This window comes from Callithrix jacchus, chromosome 13, assembly GCF_049354715.1.
Source record: "Callithrix jacchus isolate 240 chromosome 13, calJac240_pri, whole genome shotgun sequence".
In the NCBI taxonomy this organism is placed as follows: Eukaryota; Metazoa; Chordata; class Mammalia; order Primates; family Cebidae; genus Callithrix; species Callithrix jacchus.
In genome coordinates, this window is record NC_133514.1 from 110,861,580 (window position 1) to 110,874,430 (window position 12,851).

Here is a 12,851-nt window from a genome sequence, read left to right on the forward strand (position 1 = left end):
TCAGATATAAAACAATTCTTACAGGTAATATATTTATTTTTATATGATCTGATTTATTTTTATATGATTTGATTAAACATTGCAAATAAGGCCAAACTCCAATATATTTTGAAGCAAAATTTGGTGCCATAATATTAGTTATTAAATATTATTGTTAAAATTTAGCACACAAAAAAAAACCATAATCACGCAAGTGTAATACGATTTGGACAGAAATTGTGAGCGAACACGAATATTGTTGAACCTTGAGGAGTTCCCTTATCCCCCTCGCAGGGCACGCAAAAGGGGCGTGGCTCACTTTTCCAGTGCCTGCTGCCCAAACCCCTAGGGACAGTATGCTGACCGGCAGGTCCTGGGACCATTTTTGGGCTCCGACCCCGTGGTAGCCTCAAGAGTTGTGTTTACAGCTCCTGAACCCCTGGTGGGTGTGTGTCGCAGTGCGCCCTTTCAGTTTTGCCCTCTGCAGGCGGCTCGTGATAATCAACTAATTTTCCCTCTGCCTTATCTCAAGGAAAGAGGGCTTTCTGCATCCTGGGTTCTTGCCTTTCTTTACCGGAAAATTCGGATCACCCGTGGACTTGGAGGACGTGTGCAGTTTCATTGAGTGGTGGAAGTTGCTCTCTGCGAGGTAGACGGGGAGCCAGAAGGGGGGTGGAGTGGGAAGGAGGGTCTTCCCCTCAAGCCCGGCTGCCCAGTTGCTCGACTCAACTAGGGACAGAATTCCGTCGACGATGGCCTGCTGGCATCTGTCCGTGTGCCCTTCTCCTCCTCCGCTCCTCTTGACATCCAGCTGCTTATGTGTGTGCCCACTAGGGTCTCGGGGTTTCTGTGGGCACAGGATGGGGGCCTTGGTGGGCCAGGTTGGTTTCGAAAATGCAACATTTGGGCACAAAAACAGGAGTGCCCGTCCTCATTTAGGTCGTGGGCACAGGCCCGAAGGTGGAGGTCTCACTAGGGACTCAGTCCTTCTTTACCCAACACTTTCTTGCCCCTCTCCCGTATCAATGTACTACTAAAACCAAGCAGAAAAATATGTTGAGAATGAACTGAATTTGTGTTGGTGTCATTTTCTAGATATACTATACTGACAGGAACTTTTTATATAGGTATCTCTCATCTTTTCTCTCATAAAATAAACGTTTCAAAATGCATTTATTTACGTATCCAGATATGTATTTTATTGAGGATTGATGTTCCTTCATAATTTTATAATCTTGTTGTGATCCTCACCGCTGCAGTTCACACTTACTATCATCCAATTTAGAGGTCATCAAAGTAGCACGAGCTCTGAGGGGGCAAGTGTTAAAGGAGCATGAGAATAGGAATAAACGTGATTCCGGAAAAGGAGAAACTTGGAGCAGTTACAGAAAATACCGTATGTCCAGAAAATATTTTCAGCTGCTACTTTTTGGGGGCATATGCCTATGTGGTCCATATTATATTCTATGTTGTGCCTAGATATAAATACATTTTTATTTATCCTTGTAAGAGTTTGCAGAGCTTTATCAATATGTAAGTTGATATCTTCTATGAGTTTTTACAAAATTTTGGTCCCTGTATCTACAAAGAATACTTCCATTCTTTTCCTCTTCTTTCTCTATCTGAAAATGCAATTACACATATATTACACCTTTTCAGTAGTAGTCTCGCCTGTATCATCAATACAATACTCTTCATTGAGCTGCAGACTCACAATAACAGCATAAGCAACAGCCACACACTAAAATAAATACCACAGGGTTTCCTCCAGCAAGAATAAAATAATCCCAGATGCAGGCTGGAAGATAAGAAAGAAATAAAGAGCAATGGGAGAGGGAAAATATGTGGGTAAACATAAATATGTATTGATGCTCCTTGTCCTAGAAAAATCATTAGCAGACTTTGTTCCAGACCTAGAATAAGGGTATCTTTATTCAGAGAAGATTTTGATTTGATATTACCTAGTGCTGAAGGCTCTAGCAATATGGTACCATTTTAAAATAAGTTATAACTTGAGGTTAATTTTCTGGCTAATTTGTTGCAATTGTCAAGATATGAAAACAGTCTTATTCTGCCTCTACAGCTATTTTTTTATACAAATTTACATACTATCCAGTTTCAACATAACATGGGTTTAAACTCAGTTTTTGGAATACTGCCTTTCAATAGTCAATGCCAGTTTCTTGCCATCATTTATTTCCACTATTAAAAATTCTGAAATAAAAATATTCCCAATATTTCATCTATATACATTTACCACAAAGGAAATACTTCACAATATTTTGTTCAAAATAAAGGATTTTAATAATTAACTCTTCTTGTCTTGATGCAAGGTTTCACATTCTATACAAATGGTACTGTCAATCATAAATGACCATTTGACTTCAAGAGAACCAGGAATTGCAATGAGAAGGATGGGTGTGATTCTGTTATGTGGCAGATATAATTTTCATATTTTTACCAACATATAAATATAAAAGCAGAAATTAAATTAATACAAATGTGACTGTAAAATTAAGATTACCAATATCCACCATGATGAGATATTTTATAGAAAATAATCACACAATACACAAAATTTTCAACAAGGAAAGCAATTAAAAAGTGGCTGATCTCGGCCGGGTGCGGTGGCTCAAGCCTGTAATCCCAGCACTTTGGGAGGCCGAGGAGGGTGGATCACGAGGTCAACAGATCGAGACTATCTTGGTCAACATGGTGAAACCCCATCTCTACTAAAATTACAAAAAATTAGCTGGGCATGGTGGTGCGTGCCTGTAATCCCAGCTACTCAGGAGGCTGAGGCAGGAGAATTGCCTGAACCCAGGAGGCGGAGATTGCGGTGAGCCGAGATCGCGCCATTGCACTCCAGCCTGGGTAACAAGGGCGAAACTCTGTCTCAAAAAAAAAAAAAAAAAAGTGGCTGATCTCATGGAAAAGATGAGGCTTATGAAAATAAAAATCTTAAGTCTTGTTTTTTATGTTGCATCAAATATCCCCTTTTCAAAACATCTGTGTCATAATATGTACATTATGCATTGGCATACATAGAGTTAAAATTTATCATGTTGTAAGCCAATCCTTATTAAACCATTAAATGTATTGAATAGAAAGCTAAACCCCTTTAGTTAGAGGGTTTTGTAGCTGATACAGAGTAAGCCTTATTTGAATTAATCTTTTTTACCAATTAAGTATATTTAGGCCTCTCTGTAATCTCGTTCATGTTTGTCCAATTCACATAACTGGGCCTCTACCTTGTTTTCCAATAAGTATTTCAGTTGCTTCATTGGATATCTCACATGTCAAATATTACATATACACACACATGAATAATTATATGTAACTAATTACATATACGACATGTATAACAATTTTATATTTATATGCACATATGTGCATATAAATATAAAATTATATATCATAAAATATAAATATACATAACTTCTGAAAATGGCCCACTTAGCAACAGCCTTGTCAACCTACCTTTAAACAGTCACTCTGTCTGATGATTTAATACTCTACCTTTTATAATTGACTGTTTTATCAAAATTAATGGGCCAGTTTGATGTATTTTATGTCCAGCATCTGATTTGAATATTATTACTTTGCAAAGACTTCTGCGCAATTCCAACTACTAGAACTGAAATTATTGGAGGACACTGTTCACAGTAAAAGTTAGCACCCTTTCAGATATTGGAACTTAGACTATGAGTTAATAAGCTGTCTAGAGAATTGATTCTATAGCTTGGTGCAGTTACTTTCGTCCTGATTTAGTTCCTTAATCCTCTACCATTACTGACATCCTATGATGCCTCCTCATGAAGTTCATATGCATAATGACATGTGATAAGTGATTATAACAATGCTACTATATTATAGTTTGTTTTAACAATCAATGAAAGCATTTATTTGAGTGAGTTGTATACTCTGGGAAAACACAATAAAAATGTCAGTTATTTATAAAATTTCTCCAATGAGTTTTTATATCTTCATGCCAGAGGAATACAATTTTTATTCTGCTTTTTAATGAAATTCCTTGGTGGAAAATGTGGCATAACATTACCTGACTTGAGACTACACTCTAAAGCTATAGTAACTGAAACAGCATGATACAGGTACAAAAACAGACACATAGGCCAATAGAACAGAACAGAGAATCCAGAAATAATACCACAAACCTACAATCATTAGATCTTTGATGAAGCTGACAAAACTAAGCAATAGGAAAAGGATTCCCTAATCAATAAATGGTGCTGGAAAAACTGGCTAGCTATGTGCAGAAGTATGAAAGTGGACCGCTATCTTTTACCACATATACAATTTAATTCAAGGTGGATTAAAGATTTAAATAAAAGACTTCAAACTATAAAAATCTCAGAGGAAATTCTAGGAAATACATTTTTTTACCATAAGCTTTGACAAATAATTCATGACTAAGTCTTCAAAAGCAAATACAACAAACACAAAATTGATAAGTGGAACACAGTGAAACCAATGAGCTCTGCACAGCAAAAGAAATTATCAACAGAGGAAACAGACAACCTATAGAATGGGAGGAAATAGCAAATTATGCATATAACAAAACTCCAATATTCAAGATCAACAAGTAAAGGATCTTAAATAATTCAATAGGTGCAAAAACTAATAACCCCATTAAAAAGTAGTCAAATGACACGAACAGGCATTTTTCAAAGGAAGACATACAAGTGGCTTACAAGTATATGAAAAATGCTCAACCTCACTAATCATCAGAGAAATGCAAATCAAAACCCCAATGAGATGTTATTTCATACCAGTCAGAATGGCCATTATTTTAAAATGTCAAAAAGTAATAGATGCTGGTGAGAATGCCAAAGGAAGGGGAATGTTTACACACTGTTGGTGGGAACATAAATTAGTTCAGCCACTGTGGAAAGCACTTGGAAGATTTTTCAGAGTTTAAAATAAAACTACCATTTAACCCTGCAATTTCTTTACTGGGTATATACCCAAAGGAAAATAAATCCTTCTGCCAAAAAGACACATGCATTTATACATTCATTGTAGTGCTATTCACAGTAGCAACAACATGGAATCAACCCAGGTATCCATCAACGGTGGATTGGATAAAGAAAGCATGGCATGTATACACCATGGAATACTACACAGCTGTAAACATGAATGAAGTCATGTCCTTGCAGCAACGTGGATGCAACTGGAGTTATCCTAACTTAATTAGTACAGAAAGAGAAAACTAAATACTGCATGTTCTCACTTATAAGTAGGAGCTTAACATTGGGTACTTGTAGACGTGAAGATGAGGAAAACAGACAATGGGAAATAACAGAGGAGGAGGAGGAGGGGAGCCATGGCTGGAAAACTCCCTGTTGGGTACTATGTATACTATTTGGGTAACAGGATCATTTGTAGTCCAAGCTTTAGCATCACACAATGTATCCTTGTAACAAGCCTGCCTATGTACCCCTGAACCTAAAATAAAAGCTGAAATTATTAAAAAAATAAAATAAAATTCTTAAAAAGCAACATATCTTTATAAAAATAGAAAATGTGCAGATGAAGGAATAATACTACAGGAAAGGTGTTAAAAGCACTAGTAACTAGCTTTGACATTGAAATTCACTAGAGCGGGGAGCATGACGTGACTCCAGATCACAGCACCATGCCAGCCTTAATGCACACTGCTGCCCTCAAAGTGGAGTGGGCAAGACCATGTGGGTGGATCAACAGAATTGCTGAACTTCTTTTCCCAGATGGAATGTGATTTAAATTTATTTTTTTATTATAAAAAAGAGATCCCTTATTTTGATAAGCTCCAATTTATTTATGTATATGTTTAATGTATTTATTGTTTAAAGTTGACTGTGTATTGGTTCTTATGATTTTAAAAGCTTATGAGGTGATGTGAAAAGATGTGAAATATTACTGAGTATATCTTGCCCCAGCACTGACTTCACTAACAAAGGTTGTCACAACGGCAGCAAGCATGCGTTATCCAGCACTGTCAAATTGCCAAACGTAAACATTGCATGAGAAGTAGTCCAAAGGTTCAAGCATAAGCCACAAAACCTGCTCAAAGGTTTCCAGTCATTAGCCATCACGTTCTGCATGAGTTCCACAGTCATTATTAAACCTGGGGTTAAGGTAAACAAACAAACAAAAACTCTTTCTATCACTGCTCTGAACGGAAATTCAGAGCTCGTGTTTCTCTCTGGAGGAACATCTCCCACTGGCTGTGGCTAAAGATACAGGCCAGAGTTAGGGGACAATCAATAGTCCAGCAGAGCTATAACTGCATCTTATGGTGCCCCCCAGTGACTTTTAAATCTTCTATTCTGTTAACTTAAGCATACTACATATATTCTTACCTTAAGAAATTAGACTACTGGAAAAAAAAGCTTAATTTAGCAAACTTTGTCTATACTTTTACAAATTAGAATCTCTTATAAATTATGATGTGAGAAATAGACTGAAAAATTAATACATCCTTCTCCTAAGTTGACACCAACATATTTCACCTGGTTCTTTAAGAGTCGGTGAAAACTAGCACATCAGAGAATTCTTCTCACTGGAAGTTTCCCTAATTATGGTATATTTCTTCCCACCTCTTGCACCCTTTTGGTTTTCTCACCTGACTAGCACCTCAACTTTCACATCATCCCAACATGATTAACATTTCTTTCCTTTCTGACTGAGGAGATCTTATTACCCACTGTGGTTCAAAACTTTTATTTAGCAGGGGTTGTCATATGGCATTTTCAAAATTGTTTTTGATCTGCATAATGCCATCGACCCTTTTGATTAAACACCAAACTGTGCAAGACAAACTAGAGATGACTTGGCATGCCTGCTGAGTCTTATTGGATTTAAGCTGTGCTCACAGGAGTGAAAAAAATCAAAAATTAGATCCACATCTTACACACACAAGCACACATACTCACATTTAAATCTTAAACTGGTAGAAATGATAGGAAATTTTGGTGGGCATGAAATTTTGTATTCTTTAGAGATAAACTCAAAATAATAACTAGATAAAATTTCTAGCATTTCTATAAAAAAGGGAAAATCTACATTTTGTCTTAGAATTTTTCACAGTAAGACACTAGTTCATATGAATTTTGGGAAGAAGGTACAACATATTATGACTGATCAATGTGAATAGCTAAAATAATGTTCCTTGCATCCATTTTTTTCTCTCCAATCAGGGAAACAAAAGATGTGATATGCCCATGGCCAGTTCCTCTCAATCTGTTCTCCATTCACTGTCTCTAGCAGTCATGGCAGACACCACCAGTTGATGACAGCATCATTTCTGCTATTAATAAACAAATAATAAAGTCCTTCCCAGCACAGTCCTCCAGGATCAATGATTTTTGCCCATCAACTATAGCTGGGACATGAGGCACAGACTTTTTTGTATTTTCTTGAATAATCTAGATAATCTCTGACATCAAAGGTAATACTCCCTCCCCTGTTGTTTCCATCCTTTTAGGAAATCAAATTCTAAATCACAGGAATTGTTCCTTAGTTAATTACCATAAACTTTATAGGATTTAATCCTATCATATTACATTTAGGTGAAAATGAATTGTTTCTCTAATGCAATATTGAACTTTATAAAAGCATACATAAAGGACTACAGTGGTTAAATTCCTTGTATGTTTTTTAATTTTACCATTTAAGAATTTTGTGATGCAACACAAGAAGCTGGACTCGAAATTATGGCATTCTTTGTTATTCTAAAGAACAGACTAAGTTTTTGTTTTGAATATTTAGAAAATACTAGCAGAGACAAACTATTATTGCTACTATTGGTGCCTTTTTACTTTAAAAGTTTAGAGGAGTAATTCAGTTACTACCATTGAAGCATTCTGTCCATCGTTTCACATGTAACTCAGATTTACAATTTTTAATGGCAGGTGTCCATTCACAACCAGTTTCTGTAATTCAAGTTGGTCTTCCCACTATACATTGACTCTCTCCTACTGCATTCTTTAGTTCTTGTACTTTTTAATTGAGGAAAAAATTACACAGCCTAGAATTATCCACCGTATGATGTACAACTTAGTGGCATGTAGTGTCTTTACAGTGTGGTGCAACAATCACCTCTATGTAGTTTTAAAAACACGTTCATCTCCTCAAAGGAAACATCCTGTGCATCAAGTACTCACTCCCTGTACTTCCTTCCTCCTGGACTCCAGAAACCACTAAATTTCTTTCTGTCTCTAAGGATTTACCTGTTCTGGACATTTTATATAGATGGACTCATGCAATATGAGATCTTTTGTGTCTCACGTTATTTACTTAGCATAATGTTTCACAAGTTTTCCGAGTTGAAGCATGTATTAATACATTTCTGGATTCTCAATCTATCCATTAACCTATATGTTGATATATTCCATAATCTATATATTCCTTAGGTATTTAAAGTGATTTTTCTTCTCTCTCTCTCTCTCTCTCTCTCTCTCTCTCTCTCTCTCTCTCTTTCTCTCTCTAAATGAAGCACAGTAAGATAAAGGAAGAAAAAGAAGCATTTATTTCTTTTGCACACATTTTCTCAGATCCAGGTCACCACAGAAGAACGATGCCTTTCCGACCCCACACCCACCTTCTACATATTCAGGAGCAGTTTTCAGGAGCTTCGACATCCCTCCAGTTAGGTAAGAACTCCTAGAACAAGCTTCTGGTCACATTCTATCTTTGCTCTTCACACCAGGTTTCTTCGTTATTAGCACTGTGACAACAAGTGCAGTTTCTTCCTTGCAGTCATCACTAACGAGTATCCTTTCCCAGTTCATGCACCACTAGTTTCTCTACACAACTTGGTGACAATAGAAGAATGGAGAAAAAGCACTTTGAGTTCTTTCATGGAATGTTTTATAGCTCTCCCCTACAAGTATTTCTCAGTATATTCCAAGAACTATCTCTCATGGCCATAGTTTTTCACCAAATCATATAAATCTGCTTCCAGCAATTTGTCAAAAGTAGTCACCTGGGATGGGTTAATTGCATTTATCCTTGGTTTAGGATTCACCAAGAATCCCAAGATATCCCAAAATGTATTTATTATATATTTAATGATGGCTTGTTGGACAAGGTCCTGTAATCAAAGTTAGAAAATGCAAAAAATAAACTAACATTTCAGTACAAAAGGGGTTCATCATTGGTTTGATTTCACAAGAGGCAATCTGGCCATTTCCACAGAAAGATCTAAAATAAAAGATTCAGTTCCAGCATAAAATATCAAATTCTAGATACTCCAAATTCCTAAAAAGTAATTCCCGAATCACTCCACTAACCTTGGTAATTTGGGTGAACATATGAGGATGATGAAGTAAAGAGCCCCCATCTAGCTAACCTTGGTGCAGGTTGCCATTGAGACTATACATTAATGAAGTGGTTGTAAGGGAGCATGAAGAACTTCGGAGGCTTTTCACTAAAATTCAGCAATGTAAATGAATCTGCTTATGATGTGTGTGAGCTAGGTAGAGTTAGTAATAACCTCACACTGAAATTGACAGAGAGGTACTGGGATCTTAAGGAAAGAGTCTGAGCTTGATGCTAGCAAAGGAAAGCATAGTTGGTCAAAGAAAATGCAAGTAGTCAATTAACCATAACTGTGTCTCATAGATAATAAAAAAATGAACTCCCTTGGGGTCTTACTGGTAACAATGAAAAGATGTGAGCCGAAGTGAGTTTTATGAATGTGTGTGTGTGTGTGTGTGTGTGTGTGTGTGTGTGTCATATTTGAAATCTTTCTCCTAAGGGTTCCTTCTTTAAATCAGCCATGTAGTGTAAAAGTGTATGTGTGTATAGAGAGAGTTGATTTATTTTTGACCAGTATCACTTCCTGTGAAGAATGCTGTACCCCATCTTCTGTCTCCTCAATATATACCATACCTCTGTACACTAAAAGCCTTTGATGCAAGTATCTGCAACTCTGCATGAGGTCCTTTTCTGATCATGAAGGATGCTTCCTCTGATGTGGATGACAAGCTGAAAGTGCTAGGCAAACAGCCCTAACAGCACACTGGAGTTAGTGGACAAAGACCTGATTCTTCCATGCTTGGTTGGTACAACTGTGAGGATACTCTGCATGGTTGTGTGTATGTCGCAAGCAAGCAAGAGATCCAGTGCTATTGTGCTAATTAGCATGTCATGCATTTTCTACACTCCCTATCTCATTTTCCTACTCCTATACCTGTGCTTTCTAGAATCCTCTCTGTTATAATTATCTGAAAAACCCAATGGATTTCTACTTAAGGTTTTGTTTAGGTATCAGGAATAATGATGTATGTCACAGATCAAGAGGTGTGAGAGGTTAACAGTTATAGAATTGGGGTTGGGGAGGCGAGCAAAGCAAAGCTATGGAGTAGGTCTCAATGGCTAGAGAGAGCAAAAAAGGGAAATTGGCCTGAATTTTTTATCATGGTTAGGAAATTAGACCAGAGTAAAAGTTCCTGGGCACAGAGGTTAGAGTGATTTGAATCTCCCATGGTGCCAAAGGAAGGAGTACCCAGCTTGCACAGATGTGGGGCAGAAGTGAGAGGGGTGAGGCTCAAAAGCTGTCATCAGCCAGGTATCAAAAAAGAGAGTCAGATTCTATCAAAATTTACTCTTGATGCTTAATCCCTAAAATTTTATTTAATTGCATTTGACTGTATTTAACTTACAATGGCAATTTACACAGCCTGCATCCAGAGGCCAGTAGGGGAGGTGAAAGTTCTGTTGAGTGCCTTGGTCAAGAGCTCAGTAGTCTGAATTCTGTGCAGTGAAATGAGTGCCTCAATCACAATCAACGATATTTGGAAACATGGAGTGAATATGGTCTGTCTTAGTGATACAACCGTATCACGAAGATGAGATTTGGGTGGCTGTGACCCCACCCAAATCTCATCTTGAATTGTTGTTCCCGTAATCCCCAGATGTCATGGGAAGCACTAGGCAGAGAAAATTGAATCATGGGGGCAGTTTCCCCCATCCTGTTCTCATGATCGTGAGTTCTCCCAAGTGCTGATGATTTTATAAGGGGTTTCCCCCTTCGCTGGGCACTCATTCTCTCTCCTATCGCCCTGTGAAGTGGCACCTTATGCCACAATTCTAAGTTCCTGGAGGCCTCTCCAGTCTTGTGGAACAGTGAGTCAATTAAACCTCTTTCCTTTATAAATTACCCTGTCTTGGGCATTTCTTTTTCTTTTTTTGAGACTGAGTTTTGCTCTTGTTACCCAGGCTGGAGTGCAATGGCACAATCCCGGCTCACCCTAACCTCCGCCTCCTGGGTTCAAGCAATTCTCCTGCCTCAGCCTCCTGAGTAGCTGGGATTACAGGCATGCGCCACCATGACCAGCTAATTTTTTGTATTTTTAGTAGAGACGGGGTTTCGCCATGTTGACCAGGATGGTCTTGATCTCTTGACCTCATGATCCACCCGCCTCGGCCTCCCAAAGTGCTGGGATTACAGGCTTGAGCCACCGCGCCTGGCCGGGCGTTTCTTTATAGCAGTGTGAGAATGGATTAATACAACTGGTGAAACCTTATATTGTGGCCTTATGCTATGAGGAAATGTGAAACCTTGATTTGAATGAGGTTTTTACGAGGAAAAATATTCTGATAATTCCTTAATCTAAAGGAAAAAAGCCTTTTGGGTGATGGCCCAAGAGCTTATAAACATGAACAGTTAGGACGGTTGACTGAAGAATCCAGTGCTGAGATGATTGCTTGAAGTTTGGCCAACTGTGTTGACCCATATGCCTAGTCCTTTTATCAGGGACATCCTGCTCAAAATATTAAAAGCATGGAGTTTCCACTTAGCTCCATAAACATGTGGTAACAATAGTGTCTTAAAGTATATAAAATCCCATTGCTGCCAATGCAGGCGATACCACGGACTTCCCCTGGTATCCTGGGGTTCTGGGAGTGAGTTGATCTTCTGCAGCACAGCAGCATCTGGCAAGGGAATGAGAACAGAAAAGCCACCCGTCCTGTGCACTGAGTGTGCCAGAAGGCCTGGGTTTCACTCCATCTTGCAGCAAGGAGGCCTCGGAAGCCGTACTGAGATTGTGGAATGCTGCTTCATGACCAAAGACAAGATGTGTTTCTGGGCATGGAGGGTGACAGGCTTAGGGCTTGTAAGAGACTCTATTCTAGGAAAGCCTAGTACATAGCCATCAGTTGCCACAGTAATGGAGGGTAGGCCAGAGTTGAGAAAGAAAGTTTCTTGTGTCAGAAACCAGTGGGCAATTTATGGACATCATTGAGGCATGAGATTGCTAAGGCATCCACAGTGAATGAGTCTCTAACGAAAATACCTATTTTGTTGCAATTTGGTCATAATCTTTTACCTAAATGACATGTAATGATCAAAACTGCTGATTTCAATTGGCTAATCTATAACAGAGGCTTGGTACAACTCAGCAATGCACCACAAAGCATAGCACAAAGCACATCTACACAGTAGACAGCAGTTCAAAATGCATGCTTGCTATCAGACTGGTTCGCAAATTGCAACAGGAAAAGGACCTGTGGTATTGGTTGTTGTTTCGACAAATGGTCACATGCCCAATTTGATATGGCCCATCTGCCTTTGCACATAAAAATATTAATGCTTTCCCAAATAAATGACAAAATCTAGGATCTCAGGGTCTTATCTGAGACATGATTTCCAACGGATCCAATTTAAGACATAACGGTTTTATCCCTACTAAAACAAATTACCTGTATGGTTTGAGAAACTATTCATCACATATGTCATTTGTTTTGCTAATAGCATCACTTGCATTCACTCTGGCCACAGGAAACATTGCTCAGTTTGTTACTAGCCATGAATAAAATCCCAGGTAATAAACCAAAGAAATTAGTCAAAAGATTAAGCATATAAT